The sequence below is a fragment of the Chiloscyllium plagiosum genome, unplaced genomic scaffold (assembly GCF_037043375.1).
Source record: "Chiloscyllium plagiosum isolate Xiang-an unplaced genomic scaffold, Cpla_swu_hap1 HiC_scaffold_35, whole genome shotgun sequence".
NCBI lineage: Eukaryota > Metazoa > Chordata > Chondrichthyes > Orectolobiformes > Hemiscylliidae > Chiloscyllium > Chiloscyllium plagiosum.
The window spans coordinates 54,711,091-54,729,247 of NW_028270173.1; the positions used below are offsets into that span (position 1 = coordinate 54,711,091).

General features: G+C 50.9%; 1 protein-coding gene across 1 annotated transcript in view; it reads left to right on the plus strand.

The window, feature by feature from the left end:
* The first annotated feature begins 6,082 nt into the window (after nt 1-6,082).
* The window catches only part of LOC148140938 (uncharacterized), an 87,611-nt gene continuing 75,536 nt past the window's right edge, over nt 6,083-18,157 (plus strand). Inside the window, exons 1-2 of the mRNA XM_087979693.1 lie at nt 6,083-6,406; nt 7,022-7,132. The gene's annotated coding sequence lies outside the window, so the exon portion shown is untranslated. The remainder of the gene's footprint in view (nt 6,407-7,021; nt 7,133-18,157) is intronic.

Genomic DNA, 18,157 nt, shown 5'->3' on the forward strand with positions numbered 1-18,157 from the left:
GCCACTTGACCTGAAACATTAACTCTGATTTCTCTCCATAAATGCTGCCGTATCTGCTGTGCTTTTCCAGCACCACACTCTCGACTCTGATCTCCAGCATCTGCCGTCCTCACCTTCTTCAATTTTGTTCTGGGTTTGGCTTGACTTTTGGCACCAAATTTCCTGCAGACACGTGCCCACTGTCCCTTAGTGGCACATCCTTTACAGATTTGAAGGAAAGTTGAACAGCCTACAAGGAGGTGTGACAAACCACAATTGGTCACAGAATTTAAATAAAAACAGGAAGTTCAGGGAAAACTCAGCATGTCTGGCAGCAGGTCTTAATATTTCAAGTCCAATATCACCCTTTGGAATGTGAGGTTGTGTAGGGATGGAACATGAGAACAAGGGTAGGCATGCTGTTATCCTGGGAGGGGTGGAGCGATGGGATAAGTGCAGAAATTCAGAAAATGGATCATACGTGACTGAGGCCCCTGTCAACCACAAGCTTGGAGGAAAATTCATGGTTGAGGAAAAAGAACTAAATGACAGAGGCACCTCTGTGGGATGTGGCATCAACAGAACAGATGCAGTGGAGATGGAGAATGGAATGGAATGGAATCCTTGCAGGAAGCAGTGTTCGGGGAAATGCAGTCGAGGTAATTATGGGAGTGGGTGGGCTTGTTATGGATATAGATGGACAGTTTCACTTCAGAAATAGAAACATGGAAGTCCAGCAAGGGAAGGGAAGAGTCAGAGATGTGTGTGGTCAGAGTGAGAGAATGATGGAATCAGTTACAAAAGTAATGAATTTTTCTAACTTCAGGCAAAAGCAGGAAGCAACATCAAATATATCTTCAACGTATCAAAGAAAGAAATTGGGTGGGGACTCGAATCGGACTGTGAAAAGGGAATGTTTCACATCACCCACAAGGAGCCAGCCAGTTGTGGCCAAACCTTTCACTTGGAGAAAGTGAGATGAATGAAAAGGGAACTAGTTCACACACAATGATCTCTGCCAGGTGAAGGAGCCTGGAGGTGGGTGACCCAAATCGGGTACATGGTCTGTCTTTACAGCTCAGATTCTATTTTGAAATAATCAATAATTAACACCGATACAGGACACTCTTTTGAATGGGAATCAGATCAGTCACAAACACAATAATTTCCAGTAAATATTGTGAGTTCAATTTGTGACATTATCAGTTTCATTCCACAAACTGGTCAATAAAACTAACCTGTGATAAAGGGATTGGATTTTGGCCAGTCTGACAGTTCCAGGGGTTTGAATTAGGAACCTGGAAACAAACAAAACAGCAGCTGCTCCTGTCAGTATTATTGGTCTGAAAAAGGAAAGAGAATCTCCAGCTGAAAGAACAAAAACCGAAAGTAACGTGGATGCAGGAAATCAGAAACAAAAACCAGAGATTGCTGGCAAAGGTCAGCAAGTCTGGCAGCATCTGGGAGGGTCATCAGAGCTAATGTTTCAGGACCAGGAACCCTTCCTCTGAACTAATGGTAGTGCGGAAAATGTTGGTTTTTATGCAGAAGATTGGGTGGGGGAGAAGGTCAGGATTAAAATCAGGTGGAGATAGAGCCTAAAGAGAGAAACAGTTGGACAGCCAAAGGACTGTATAGCAGTCAGCTTAGGAAACTGAATATCTATAAAGAGGGACTGTTAGTGGTTAAAAACAGGTTGTGTGTAATAGCAGACCATGTGATAACAAGGCCTGGTATGTTCTCCCTGGCCTGGGGCTGGGGGAAGACATCGGAGAAGCTAAAGCCTGAAAATTGTTGAACTCAGTATTGAGTCCAGAAGGCTGCAGGTCCCTAAGTGGATAAGGCAGCGTTGTTCTTCCAGCTTGCACTGAGCTTCACTGGAGCACTGCAGCAAACCTGAGACAGATGTTGGCCAGGGAACATGGCGGGGTGTTGTAATGGCAGACAATTGGAAGCTCAGGCTCTTATTTTGCAGACAGAGTGTAGGTGTTCTGCAAAGCAAGCACCCAGGCTGAACTTCCTTTCCCACTCCATGCTTTATTTCCTCAGTGCAGTGGAGACCACATTGTGAACAGCATATATACTCGGCTAGTTTGAATCCAGTGCAGGTAAATCGCTACTTCACCTTGAAGATGTGTTTCGGGCCTTGGAGAGTGAGAAGGGAGGAAGTAAAGGGACAGGTGTTACACCTTCTGCAGTGACAGGAGAAGGTTCCATGGGTCTGTGGATGGCCAGTGTTGAGAGCGAAGGTGGAATGAGCCAGGGTGTCCTGGAGGGAATGGGCCTTGGGGAAGGCAGATGACAGAGAGGAGGGCAATATGCATCTGGTGGCAGCATCTTACTGGTACTGATGGAAATAGCAGCTAATGATCCTTTGGATGTGGATGCTGGTGGGATGCGAGGTGACAACAAGGGGATTCTTATTGCTGTTGTTCGTCAGAAGAGACTGGGTGAGGGCCAAAGTGTGGGTCAGACTTGGCTGAGGGTCCTCTCAACCATGGTGCTGAGGAATCAGTGCTCAGTTCAGGAAGGAGGTGGATATTTTGGAGGCCACCTTATCAAAGCTGGCATCGACAGAGGAACTGGGAGAATGGAACAGAGTCGTTACAAGAAGCAGGATGTGAGGATGTCTACTCAAAGTAAATGTGGTTTGAGGTGGATATTGGTGTCCAACTTATCACCAAACATGGAAACAGAGATGTGGAAAGAAGGAAAAGGAGGAGTCAGTGAAAGACCAGGGGAAGGTGAGGACATGGTGGAAATAGATGAACATTTCCAATTTCAGATGAGAGCAAGAAGCAGCACCAATAACATTACTGATATAACGGAGAAAGAGTTGTGGGTGGGGCCTGGAATAGGACTGAACAAGGAACATTCCTCATACTCCATAAGGATACAGATATAACAGGGGCCCTAATGGGTACACCTCTTCCCTGAAAAAGTGAGAGAAGTAAAAGGAGAAGTTGCCCAGGGTGAGAACAAGCTGGGCCAGGCAGAGGGGAGTGGTGGTGGATGGGGACAGTACTGGCCTTTTTTCCAGGAAGAGGCGGAGATCCCTGAGACCATCCTTGATGGGGGATCGGCGTGGAAAGGGGTTGCTGTATCCCATGAACTGGAAATTCCAAAACTGAGGTAAAGTCTGCGGAAAATCGGGGATATAAGTGGGCAGGATCTGGACAAGGGAAGGAAAAAACTCAAATCGATGTCTGAAGAGATGAGTTCAATGGGACAGGAGCAGGTATTAACTATGGGTCTGCCAGAGCAGTTCTGTCCAAGGATTTTGTAAAGGAGATAGAAGCGAGGTGTGCAGAGTTGGGAGACAATGACTTTGGAGGTAGTTGTGGGAGGTGATCACCAGATGAAATGAGATTAGTGACTGAATTATAAAATCGTTATGGAAGCAGGCCATTCAGCCCATCGAGTCCACACTTAACCTCTGAAGAGCACCCAACCTAGACCAACCTGCTTGCCACATCCCTGTAACTCTGCCTTTCCCATGGCCAATCCAACTAACCTTACATTTTGAGGACAGATTATGCACTATGGGAGAAACCGGAGTACCCAGAGGAAACCCACATAGACTCAGGGAGATTGTGCAATCTCCACACAGACAGTCACCTGAGTGTGTAACTGAAGCCGGGCCGCTAGCATTGTGAGGTAGCAGTGCTAACCACTTGGCCACTGTGCTGCCCAACTATTGTGGAGATGGTGGCCTGGTGTTCCATGTCGGGGTCATGGTCCAGGGGGCATTCAGAGGGAGCTTCATAATGTCGAGATCCATGTGCCAGGCAACAACAGCACCACCCTTGTTAGCAGCCTTGAATACAAAGTCAGGGCTGGATCTGAGAGCATGGAGTGCCATCAGTTCAGAGGGAGAGAGGTTGGAATGAGCAAAGGGGCTGAAAAATTGCAGCACACAATGTCACATCAACAGTTCTTTATGAACAAGTGTAGGTAATAGGCAAGACAGAGGGATTTAGGAAGGGAAAGTATTGGAGATGAGTGAAAGGATCTGTGTGATGGGGATAGGACTCTTGTCCAAAGAAATGGGCATGAAGGTGAAGATGACAGATGAGGAATTTAATAACATGCTCGTGTCTGAAATTCATTAAGGTAGGGACTCAGAGGGTTAAAACTGAGACCTTTGCTGAATACACAACACTCAGCAGAGAATGGAAGGTCTGATGGGACTCATAATTTGTAATAAACTTTTTATTCAGAAGTATTGTAATTATAATGAGCTATTCTGTGCAGACATCAGTGACACAGTTTTAATTAATGGGTAGGAATCAGGAAGCTTTTTAATCAAGCCTGCCAGGAAGCAAGAGAAGTCGAGGTTAAATCGCATTTATTGTAATGCCGGAGGCCTAAAAGGTAAGACAAATTAACTCAGGGCAAGGATGGATCATGGGACAGATATTTTCGCCACTACAGAAACATGGCTGAGGGAGGGCATGACTGACAGCTCAATGTTCCATGGTACAGACATTATAGCAAGGTTAGAGGAGAGGCAAGAAAGGATGAGGAATTGCACTTGTGATTCAGGAGATCAGCACAACAATGCAGACAGATGACATTCTTGAGGGTTCATCCTCTGAGTTTATATGTGTAGACCTGACAAATAAAAATGTGGAGATCACTTTCATGGCATTGTACTGTACCCTTTCCAAAGGTCAGCAGAAGATTGAGGAGTAAATATGTAAGGGGTCTGGTGATAGCTGCAAGAGTAATAAGGTTGTAATCGATGGGAATTTTAACTTTTGCATCATTGACTGGGACTGTCATAGTTTTAAAGACTTGGATGGAGAGAAATTTGTTGAGTTCATTCAGGAAGACTTTCTCATATTGTATGCAGATGGCCCTACTAGAGAAGGGGCAAAACTTGACCTCCTTTTGGGAAATTATGCAGGGCAAATGACTGAAGTGTTAGTGGGGAAGCACCTTGGGACCAATGACCATAACTCCATTAGTTTTAAAACAGTTCTGCAAAAGAATAGGTCTGGTCCACAAGTTAAAGTTCTAAACTGGGCCAACTTTGATGGTCTTAGACAGGAACTTCCAAAAGTTGATTGAGGGAGGCTGTTCGCAGGCAAAGGGACTGGTTAGTGGGAGGCTCTCAAAAGGAGAATACAGGGCTAGCATGTTCCTGGGAGAGTTGAAGGGTAAGGCTGGCAGGAGTAGGGAACACTGGATGACTAGAGTTATTGAGATCCTTGTCAAGAAAAGGGAGGAGGAATATGACAGTTATAAGCAACTGAGATCAACTTATTTCCTTGAGGAGTTTAGAGGGTGTCAGAGTACACTTAAGAGAGAAATCAGGATGGTTAAAAGGAGACATGAGAGGCCTTTGGCAGATAAGAGAAGAGAGAATCCAAAGGGACTCTACAAGTACATGAGGACAATATAGTAACTAGGGAGAGAATAGGACCTCTTAAAGATTAACAAGGTCATCTATGTGTGGAGCCACAAGAGATGGGTGAGACCAGAAATGAATATTTCTCCTCAGTATTTCCCATCAAGAAAGACTTGGATGCGAGAGAACTTGGGGGATTAAACAGTGATGCCTTGAAGAGAATCCACATTACAGAAGAGGAGGTTCTTAAAATACATTAAGGTAGATAACTTCCCAGGAGCTGCTAAAGTGTATCTGAGGACTTTGTGGGAAGCGAGCGAGGAAATTGTGGGGCCCTTAGCAGAGATATTTGTCTCATTGACAGCCACAGGGGAAGTGCTTGACGATAAGAGTTTGGCTAATTTTGTGCCATTATTTAAGAAAAACCATAGGGAAATGCCTGGAAACTACAGATTGGTGAGCCTAACATCTGTGGCAGTAAAATGTTAGATGGAATTCTAAGAGTCAGGATCTACAGGCATTTGGAGAGGCAAGGACTTATTTGGGATAGTCAGCATGGCTTTGTGCATAAGAAATCATGTCTCACAAGTTTGATTGAGTTTTTGAACGGGTGATCAAGGAAGTAGATGAAGGACAGTGCAGTAGACCATGTTTCTCCAATGTGAAATTTGAGTAAAAACGAAACTTACAGCATTTCCCGGAAACAGTTTCATTGTGGAGAACTGCAACTGAACAAGTGAAAGTGAAACGGTTTGAAACCCCAATGCTGACTTCTACAAAGGTCGGAATTTTATGATCTGGCAAAGAAAGCATCAGTGCCCACAGTAACTAATCCTTATCTATATTGGACTGCAGATTTATTCCAGATATAAATACCTGTTAACATAAGACTTTCAGCCACTGAAACAATCAGAAACTAACTTCATCTCCCACGACGGATGAGAGTCTTCGACAGTGTTTCTGTTTTCCAGCAAGTGCCGTTGTTCCTGTATGTGAGATCTTTGTGAAAACTCTGGTCCATCCAGTCCCGATAGTGACTCCCCCACAGCTGGAACACAGACAGTTTATGTACAGGTCAGTGAAATAGATTCATGTGGGAAAGAACCTGCAAGTGTGAGTTTAGCTGTTTGTATATATGAGTGTGAGGATGGTCTTCTACATTACTGTGAGACAGTGAGAGGGTGGCCGGATAGTGTGAAATACTATTTGGAGGTGTGTGAATGTAAAATATTTTGAGCATGTGTATAAGCACGTGTGATCGAGATAATCACAAGGGGCAAAAAACAGTAAAACTGGTCAATGAGACAGACTGGTCAGACTTATCTCGTATACCTCCAAGTAAAGGTTAGTACATCCAGCTCATTTCCTTTGTGACTGTCTTTTTACTGATTGATTCCTTGCTTGAGTTACACTCGTTATACTGTAACATCAATTTCTGTCTTGGGGTTGTTGTACTGTGATATCAAGTACATTGGATCAATCCACTGCTCTTCACTGTCCAATGGGATTGACAGACTTCAGTCTTCTGCTTGGGCTGTGACTTTTAATGTGTTCTATATTTTTCTACTTTCACTGTTCCAAATCAGAGTATCACCTTTCTGGTGCTGTTGGATTTTATAATGTATTCCAACTCTATTGTGAAAACATTCAGAGTCAGGAAATTCTGATAGTTTTCTTTTCACATAACAGGTGCTGTCAATGCAGGAGAAGAGACCTTACTGAAACCACTGGTGTCTCCACACATTGCAGTGATTCCCCTACAACTGGAAAACAATTTCATTTCAAGGAAACCTGTAGAATGTGAGATTATCTATTCGTGTGTCTGAGTATAAGGGCTGGAGTATTATTATGAGACAACAAGGTTGTGGATAGGTGTGACAATGGTTGTGTTAGCATTACAGTAATTCCATAAGTATTTAAAATGTCTGTGAATTCGCCACATTTGTGTTTTTAGAAACATGTCTGACTACAAAAGATGATACTGTACTGTACTTTAGGGAGGGTGAAGGCCCTGCGGTATTATTATTTGACTATTAATCCAGAGACCCAGGTAATGACCTTGGCACCTGCTTAGCAAACAGTAGAACATGAATTCCATTCAAATCTGGAATTAAGAGACCATACATTCATTGTCAATTGTCAGAAAAAAAAATCTGGTTTGCTCATGTCCCTTAAGGAAGGGAATTGCCATCCTTACCTGGTCTGGTCTACAAATGACTTCAGGCCCACAGCAATGTGGTTGACTCTTAATGCCCTCTGGGCAATTAGAGATGGGCTATAATTGCTGACCTCGCCAGCAATGCCCTCATCCCGTGAATGAATCATTTTTAAAAATTTGATATGTGTTCAAAATGTGTTCAGAAATTAGAAAGTTGTGCTTTGGTTATAAAGCGCACTGGTGTGACCACACCTGCAGTTCTGTGTACAGTATTGGTCTTGTCATTTACGAAAGAATGGAAAGAAACTGGAAGCTGTTCAGGGAAGGTTTAAAGAGTAGTATCTGGAATGGCCAGGTCACCTGATGAGGAAAGTTTGACACGTTATATTTGTAAATGCTGGAGTTTAGATCTGTCTGTAGCAGTGACTTGATTGAAACACAAGATCTGGAGGGATCCCGACAGGTTGATATGGAGAGAGTGTATCCTCTTTAGGGAGAGTCTAGAATGTGGGATCACTCCTTGGAGGTAAGGTTTTTTTTTGTGTAGTCAGGAGTAACAAAGGCTGAGATAGGAGATTGGTTGGTCAATCGGAAGCAGAAAGTAGAAAAAAGTGGGGTTTTTTTCAATGAGGAAGGGTATCACATGCCCTGATGCATCCAGTTATTACTGTTCCTGACCCATCCTGTTACTGCTGTCCCTGCACCATCCTGTTACTGCTGTTCCTGACCCATCCTGTTACTGCTGTCCCTGCACCATCCTGTTACTGCTGTCCCTGACCCATCCTGTTACTGCTGTCCCTGCACCATCCTGTTACTGCTGTCCCTGACCATCCTGTTACTGCTGTCCCTGACCCATCCTGTTACTGCTGTCCCTGACCCATCCTGTTACTGCTGTCCCTGCTCCATCCTGTTGCTGCTGTCCCTGACCCATCCTGTTACCGCTGTCCCTGCAACATCCTGTTACTGCTGTCCCTGATCTATCCTGTTACAACTGTCCCTGACCCATCCTGTTACTGGTGTCCCTGACCCATGCTGTTACTACTGTCCCTGCACCATCCTGTTACTGCTGTCCCTGACCCATGCTGTTACTACTGTCCCTGCAACATCCTGTGACTGCTGTCCCTGACCCATCCTGTTACTGCTGTCCCTGACCCATCCAGTTACTGCTGTCCCTGCACCATCCTGTTATTGCTGGCCCTGACCCATCCTGTTACTCCTGTCCCTGACCCATCCTGTTACTGCTGTCCCTGGCCCATCCTGTTACTGCTGTCCCTGGCCCATCCTGTTACTGCTGTCCATGCACAATCCTGTCACTGCTGTCCCTGCACCATCCTGTTACTGCTGTCCCTGACCCATCCTGTTTCTGCTGGCCCTGACCCATCCTGTTACTCCTGTCCCTGCACCATCCTGTTACTGCTGTCCCTGGCCCATTCTGTTACTGCTGTCCCTGCACCATCCTGTTATTGCTGGCCCTGACCCATCCTGTTACTCGTGTCCCTGACCCATCCTGTTACTGCTGTCCCTGACCCATCCTGTTACTGCTGTCCCTGCACCATCCTGTTACTGCTGTCCCTGCACCATCCTGTTACTGCTGTCCCTGACCCATCCTGTTATTGCTGTCCCTGCACCATCCTGTTACCGCTGTCCCTGCACCATCCTGTTATTGCTGGCCCTGACCCATCCTGTTACTCCTGTCCCTGACCCATCCGGTTACTGCTGTCCCTGACCCATCCTGTTACTGCTGTCCCTGCACCATCCTGTTACTGCTGTCCCTGACCCATCCTGTTACTGCTGCTCCTGACCCCTCCTGTTACTGCTGTCCCTGACCCATCCTGTTACTGCTGTCCCTGCGCCATCCTGTTAATGCTGTCCCTGCACCATCCTGTTACTGCTGTCCCTGACCCATCCTGTTACTGCTGTCCCTGACCCATTCTGTTACTGCTGTCTCTGACCCATCCTGTTACTGCTGTCCCTGACCCATCCTGTTACCGCTGTCCCTGCACCATCCTGTTACTGCTGTCCCTGACCCATCCTGTTACTGCTGCTCCTGACCCCTCCTGTTACTGCTGTCCCTACACCATCCTGTTACTGCTGTCCTTGACCCATCCTGTTACTGCTGTCCCTGCGCCATCCTGTTACTGCTGTCCCTGACCCATCCTCTTGCTGCTGTCCCTGACCCATCCTGTTACTGCTGTCCCTGACCATCCTGTTACGGCTGTCCCTGTCCCATCTTGTTACTGCTGCCCCTGAACCATCCTGTTCCTCCTGTCCCTGACCCATCCTGTTACTGCTGTCCCTGGCCCATCCTGTTACTGCTGTCCCTGGCCCATCCTGTTACTGCTGTCCATGCACCATCCTGTCACTGCTGTCCCTGCACCATCCTGTTACTGCTGTCCCTGACCCATCCTGTTTCTGCTGGCCCTGACCCATCCTGTTACTCCTGTCCCTGCACCATCCTGTTACTGCTGTCCCTGGCCCATTCTGTTACTGCTGTCCCTGCACCATCCTGTTATTGCTGGCCCTGACCCATCCTGTTACTCCTGTCCCTGACCCATCCTGTTACTGCTGTCCCTGACCCATCCTGTTACTGCTGTCCCTGCACCATCCTGTTACTGCTGTCCCTGCACCATCCTGTTACTGCTGTCCCTGACCCATCCTGTTATTGCTGTCCCTGCACCATCCTGTTACCGCTGTCCCTGCACCATCCTGTTATTGCTGGCCCTGACCCATCCTGTTACTCCTGTCCCTGACCCATCCGGTTACTGCTGTCCCTGACCCATCCTGTTACTGCTGTCCCTGCACCATCCTGTTACTGCTGTCCCTGACCCATCCTGTTACTGCTGCTCCTGACCCCTCCTGTTACTGCTGTCCCTGACCCATCCTGTTACTGCTGTCCCTGCGCCATCCTGTTAATGCTGTCCCTGCACCATCCTGTTACTGCTGTCCCTGACCCATCCTGTTACTGCTGTCCCTGACCCATTCTGTTACTGCTGTCTCTGACCCATCCTGTTACTGCTATCCCTGACCCATCCTGTTACCGCTGTCCCTGCACCATCCTGTTACTGCTGTCCCTGACCCATCCTGTTACTGCTGCTCCTGACCCCTCCTGTTACTGCTGTCCCTACACCATCCTGTTACTGCTGTCCTTGACCCATCCTGTTACTGCTGTCCCTGCGCCATCCTGTTACTGCTGTCCCTGACCCATCCTCTTGCTGCTGTCCCTGACCCATCCTGTTACTGCTGTCCCTGACCATCCTGTTACGGCTGTCCCTGTCCCATCTTGTTACTGCTGCCCCTGAACCATCCTGTTACTGCTGTCCCTGGCCCATCCTGTTACTGCTGCCCCTGCACCATCCTGTTACTGCTGCCCCTGGCCCATCCTGTTACTGCTGTCCCTGCACCATCCTGTTACTGCTGTCCCTGTCCCATCCTGTTACTGCTGTCCCAGGCCCACCCATTTACTGCTGTCCCTGACCATCCTGTTACCGCTGTCGCTGTCCCATCCTGTTACTGCTGTCCCTGGCCCATCCTGTTACCGCTGTCGCCGTCCCATCCTGTTACTGCTGCTCCTGACCCCTCCTGTTACTGCTGTCCCAGCACCATCCTGTTACTGCTGTCCTGACCCACCCTGTTACTGCTGTCCCTGAGCCATCCTGTTACCACTGTCCCTGCACCATCCTGTTACTGCTGCCCCTGCACCATCCTGTTACTGCTGTCCCTGACCCAACCTGTTACTGCTGTCCCTGACCATCCTGTTACTGCTGTCCCTGAACCATCCTGTTACTGCTGTCCCTGACCATCCTGTTACCGCTGTCGCTGTCCCATCCTGTTACTGCTGTCCCTGGCCCGTGCTTTTACTGCTGTCCCTGCACCATCTTGTTACTGCTGTCCCTGCACCATCCTGTTACTGCTGTCCCTGACCATCCTGTTACTGCTGTATCTGACCCATCCTTTTACTGCTGTCCCTGACCCATCCTGTTACTGCTGTATCTGACCCATCCTGTTACTGCTGTCCCCGTCCCATCCTGTTACTGCTACCCCTGCACCGTCCTGTTACTGCTGCCCCTGCACCATCCTGTTACTGCTGTCCCTGGCCCATCCTGTTATTGCTGGCCTGACCCATCCTGTTACTCCTATCCCTGACCCATCCTGTTACTGCTGTCCCTGACGCATCCTGTTACTGCTTTCCCTGCACCATCCTGTTACTGCTATCCCTGACCCATCCTGTTACCGCTGTCCCTGCACCATCCTGTTACTGCTGTCCCTGACCGATCCTGTTACTGCTGCTCCTGACCCCTCCTGTTACTGCTGTCCCTACACCGTCCTGTTACTGCTGTCCCTGACCCATTCTGTTACTGCTGTCCCTGACCATCCTGTTACTGCTGTCCCTGCACCATCCTGTTACTGCTGTCCCTGACCCATCCTGTTACTGCTGTCCCTGACCCATCCTGTTACTGCAGTCCCTGACCCACCCTGTTACCACTGTCCCTGCACCATCCTGTTACTGCTGTCCCTGACCCACCCTGTTACCACTGTCCCTGCACCATCCTGTTACTGCTGTCCCTGCACCATCCTGTTACTGCTGTCCCTGACCCATCCTGTTACTGCTGTCCCTGACCCACCCTGTTACCACGGTCCCTGCACCATCCTGTTACTGCTGTCCCTGCACGATCCTGTTACTGCTGTCCCTGACCCACCCTGTTACCACTGTCCCTGCACCATCCTGTTACTGCTGTCCCTGCACCATCCTGTTACTGCTGTCCCTGACCCATCCTGTTACTGCTGTATCTGACCCATCCTGTTACTGCTGCCCCTGCACCGTCCTGTTACTGCTGCCCCTGAACCATCCTGTTACCGCTGCCCCGACCTACCCTGTTACTGCTGTCCCTGACCCTCCCTGTTACTGCTGTCCCTGACCCACCCTGTTACCACTGTCCCTGCACCATCCTGTTACTGCTGTCCCTGCACCATCCTGTTACTGCTGTCCCTGTCCCATCCTGTTACCGCTGTCCCTGTCCCATCCTGTTACAGCTGTCCCTGACCATCCTGTTACTGCTGTCCCTGACCCATCCTGTTACTGCTGCTCCTGACCCCTCCTGTTACTGCTGTCCCTACACCATCCTGTTACTGCTGTCCCTGACCCATCCTGTTACTGCTGTCCCTGCGCCATCCTGTTACTGCTGTCCCTGACCCATCCTCTTGCTGCTGTCCCTGACCCATCCTGTTACTGCTGTCCCTGACCATCCTGTTATGGCTGTCCCTGTCCCATCTTGTTACTGCTGCCCCTGAACCATCCTGTTACTGCTGTCCCTGGCCCATCCTGTTACTGCTGCCCCTGCACCATCCTGTTACTGCTGCCCCTGGCCCATCCTGTTACTGCTGTCCCTGCACCATCCTGTTACTGCTGTCCCTGTCCCATCCTGTTACTGCTGTCCCTGTCCCATCTTGTTACTGCTGCCCCTGAACCATCCTGTTACTGCTGTCCCTGGCCCATCCTGTTACTGATGCCCCTGCACCATCCTGTTACTGCTGACCCTGGCCCATCCTGTTACTGCTGTCCCTGCACCATCCTGTTACTGCTGTCCCTGTCCCATCCTGTTACTGCTGTCCCTGACCCATCCTGTTACCGCTGTCCCTGACCATCCTGTTACCGCTGTCGCTGTCCCATCCTGTTACTGCTGTCCCTGACCATCCTGTTACCGCTGTCGCTGTCCCATACTGTTACTGCTGTCCCTGGCCCATCCTGTTACTGCTGCTCCTGACCCCTCCTGTTACTGCTGTCCCTGCACCATCCTGTTACTGCTGTCCCTGACCCATCCTGTTACTGCTGTCCCTGCGCCATCCTGTTACTGCTGCTCCTGACCCCTCCTGTTACTGCTGTCCCTACACCGTCCTGTTACTGCTGTCCCTGACCCATTCTGTTACTGCTGTCCCTGACCATCCTGTTACTGCTGTCCCTGCACCATCCTGTTACTGCTGTCCCTGACCCATCCTGTTACTGCTGTCCCTGACCCATCCTGTTACTGCAGTCCCTGACCCACCCTGTTACCACTGTCCCTGCACCATCCTGTTACTGCTGTCCCTGACCCACCCTGTTACCACTGTCCCTGCACCATCCTGTTACTGCTGTCCCTGCACCATCCTGTTACTGCTGTCCCTGACCCATCCTGTTACTGCTGTCCCTGACCCACCCTGTTACCACGGTCCCTGCACCATCCTGTTACTGCTGTCCCTGCACGATCCTGTTACTGCTGTCCCTGACCCACCCTGTTACCACTGTCCCTGCACCATCCTGTTACTGCTGTCCCTGCACCATCCTGTTACTGCTGTCCCTGACCCATCCTGTTACTGCTGTATCTGACCCATCCTGTTACTGCTGCCCCTGCACCGTCCTGTTACTGCTGCCCCTGAACCATCCTGTTACCGCTGCCCCGACCTACCCTGTTACTGCTGTCCCTGACCCACCCTGTTACTGCTGTCCCTGACCCACCCTGTTACCACTGTCCCTGCACCATCCTGTTACTGCTGTCCCTGCACCATCCTGTTACTGCTGTCCCTGTCCCATCCTGTTACCGCTGTCCCTGTCCCATCCTGTTACTGCTGTCCCTGACCCATCCTCTTACTGCTGTCCCTGATCCATCCTGTTACAGCTGTCCCTGACCATCCTGTTACGGCTGTCCCTGTCCCATCTTGTTACTGCTGCCCCTGAACCATCCTGTTACTGCTGTCCCTGGCCCATCCTGTTACTGATGCCCCTGCACCATCCTGTTACTGCTGACCCTGGCCCATCCTGTTACTGCTGTCCCTGCACCATCCTGTTACTGCTGTCCCTGTCCCATCCTGTTACTGCTGTCCCTGACCCATCCTGTTACCGCTGTCCCTGACCATCCTGTTACCGCTGTCGCTGTCCCATCCTGTTACTGCTGTCCCTGACCATCCTGTTACCGCTGTCGCTGTCCCATACTGTTACTGCTGTCCCTGGCCCATCCTGTTACTGCTGCTCCTGACCCCTCCTGTTACTGCTGTCCCTGCACCATCCTGTTACTGCTGTCCCTGACCCATCCTGTTACTGCTGTCCCTGCGCCATCCTGTTACTGCTGTCCCTGCACCATCCTGTTACTGCTGTCCCTGACCCCTCCTGTTACTGCTGTCCCTGACCCATCCTGTTACTGCTGTCCCTGCACCATCCTGTTACTGCTGTCCCTGACCATCCTGTTACTGCTGTCCCTGACCCATCCTGTTACTGCTGTCCCTGACCCATCCTGTTACTGCTGTCCCTGCACCATCCTGTTACTGCTGTCCCTGACCCATCCTGTTACTGCTGTCCCTGACCCATTCTGTTACTGCTGTCTCTGACCCATCCTGTTACTGCTATCCCTGACCCATCCTGTTACCGCTGTCCCTGCACCATCCTGTTACTGCTGTCCCTGACCCATCCTGTTACTGCTGCTCCTGACCCCTCCTGTTACTGCTGTCCCTACACCATCCTGTTACTGCTGTCCCTGACCCATCCTGTTACTGCTGTCCCTGCGCCATCCTGTTACTGCTGTCCCTGACCCATCCTCTTGCTGCTGTCCCTGACCCATCCTGTTACTGCTGTCCCTGACCATCCTGTTATGGCTGTCCCTGTCCCATCTTGTTACTGCTGCCCCTGAACCATCCTGTTACTGCTGTCCCTGGCCCATCCTGTTACTGCTGCCCCTGCACCATCCTGTTACTGCTGCCCCTGGCCCATCCTGTTACTGCTGTCCCTGCACCATCCTGTTACTGCTGTCCCTGTCCCATCCTGTTACTGCTGTCCCAGGCCCACCCATTTACTGCTGTCCCTGACCATCCTGTTACCGCTGTCGCTGTCCCATCCTGTTACTGCTGTCCCTGGCCCATCCTGTTACCGCTGTCGCTGTCCCATCCTGTTACTGCTGCTCCTGACCCCTCCTGTTACTGCTGTCCCAGCACCATCCTGTTACTGCTGTCCTGACCCACCCTGTTACTGCTGTCCCTGAGCCATCCTGTTACCACTGTCCCTGCACCATCCTGTTACTGCTGCCCCTGCACCATCCTGTTACTGCTGTCCCTGACCCAACCTGTTACTGCTGTCCCTGACCATCCTGTTACTGCTGTCCCTGCACCATCCTGTTACTGCTGTCCCTGACCATCCTGTTACCGCTGTCGCTGTCCCATCCTGTTACTGCTGTCCCTGGCCCGTGCTTTTACTGCTGTCCCTGCACCATCTTGTTACTGCTGTCCCTGCACCATCCTGTTACTGGTGTCGCTGTCCCATCCTGTTACTGCTGTCCCTGGCCCATCCTTTTACTGCTGTCCCTGACCCATCCTGTTACTGCTGTATCTGACCCATCCTGTTACTGCAGTCCCCGTCCCATCCTGTTACTGCTACCCCTGCACCGTCCTGTTACTGCTGCCCCTGCACCATCCTGTTACTGCTGTCCCTGGCCCATCCTGTTATTGCTGGCCTGACCCATCCTGTTACTCCTGTCCCTGACCCATCCTGTTACTGCTGTCCCTGACGCATCCTGTTACTGCTTTCCCTGCACCATCCTGTTACTGCTATCCCTGACCCATCCTGTTACCGCTGTCCCTGCACCATCCTGTTACTGCTGTCCCTGACCGATCCTGTTACTGCTGCTCCTGACCCCTCCTGTTACTGCTGTCCCTACACCGTCCTGTTACTGCTGTCCCTGACCCATTCTGTTACTGCTGTCCCTGACCATCCTGTTACTGCTGTCCCTGCACCATCCTGTTACTGCTGTCCCTGACCCATCCTGTTACTGCTGTCCCTGACCCATCCTGTTACTGCAGTCCCTGACCCACCCTGTTACCACTGTCCCTGCACCATCCTGTTACTGCTGTCCCTGACCCACCCTGTTACCACTGTCCCTGCACCATCCTGTTACTGCTGTCCCTGCACCATCCTGTTACTGCTGTCCCTGACCCATCCTGTTACTGCTGTCCCTGACCCACCCTGTTACCACGGTCCCTGCACCATCCTGTTACTGCTGTCCCTGCACGATCCTGTTACTGCTGTCCCTGACCCACCCTGTTACCACTGTCCCTGCACCATCCTGTTACTGCTGTCCCTGCACCATCCTGTTACTGCTGTCCCTGACCCATCCTGTTACTGCTGTATCTGACCCATCCTGTTACTGCTGCCCCTGCACCGTCCTGTTACTGCTGCCCCTGAACCATCCTGTTACCGCTGCCCCGACCTACCCTGTTACTGCTGTCCCTGACCCACCCTGTTACTGCTGTCCCTGACCCACCCTGTTACCACTGTCCCTGCACCATCCTGTTACTGCTGTCCCTGCACCATCCTGTTACTGCTGTCCCTGTCCCATCCTGTTACCGCTGTCCCTGTCCCATCCTGTTACTGCTGTCCCTGACCCATCCTCTTACTGCTGTCCCTGATCCATCCTGTTACAGCTGTCCCTGACCATCCTGTTACGGCTGTCCCTGTCCCATCTTGTTACTGCTGCCCCTGAACCATCCTGTTACTGCTGTCCCTGGCCCATCCTGTTACTGATGCCCCTGCACCATCCTGTTACTGCTGACCCTGGCCCATCCTGTTACTGCTGTCCCTGCACCATCCTGTTACTGCTGTCCCTGTCCCATCCTGTTACTGCTGTCCCTGACCCATCCTGTTACCGCTGTCCCTGACCATCCTGTTACCGCTGTCGCTGTCCCATCCTGTTACTGCTGTCCCTGACCATCCTGTTACCGCTGTCGCTGTCCCATACTGTTACTGCTGTCCCTGGCCCATCCTGTTACTGCTGCTCCTGACCCCTCCTGTTACTGCTGTCCCTGCACCATCCTGTTACTGCTGTCCCTGACCCATCCTGTTACTGCTGTCCCTGCGCCATCCTGTTACTGCTGTCCCTGCACCATCCTGTTACTGCTGTCCCTGACCCCTCCTGTTACTGCTGTCCCTGACCCATCCTGTTACTGCTGTCCCTGCACCATCCTGTTACTGCTGTCCCTGACCATCCTGTTACTGTTGTCCCTGACCCATCCTGATACTGCTGTCCCTGACCCATCCTGTTACTGCTGTCCCTGCACCATCCTGTTACTGCTGTCCCTGACCCATCCTGTTACTGCTGTCCCTGCACCATCCTGTTACTGCTGTCCCTGACCCCTCCTGTTACTGCTGTCCCTGACCCATCCTGTTACTGCTATCCCCGTCCCATCCTGTTACTGCTGTCCCTGCACCACCCTGTTACTGCTGTCCCTGACCATCCTGTTACTGCTGTCGCTGTCCCATCCTGTTACTGCTGTCCCTGACCCATCCTGTTACTTCTGTCCCTGACCCACCCTGTTACCACTGTCCCTGCACCATCCTGTTACTGCTGTCCCTGACCCCTCCTGTTACTGCTATCCCTGACCCATCCTGTTACTGCTGTCCCTGACCCACCCTGTTACTGCTGTCCCTGGCCCATCCTGTTACTGCTGTCCCTGCACCACCCTGTTACTGCTGTCCCTGACCATCCTGTTACTGCTGTCGCTGTCCCATCCTGTTACTGCTGTCCCTGGCCCATCCTTTTACTGCTGTCCCTGACCCATCCTGTTACTGCTGTCCCTGACCCATCCTGTTACTGCTGTTCCTGGCCCATCCTTTCACTGCTGTCCCTGACCATCCTGTTACCGCTGTCGCTGTC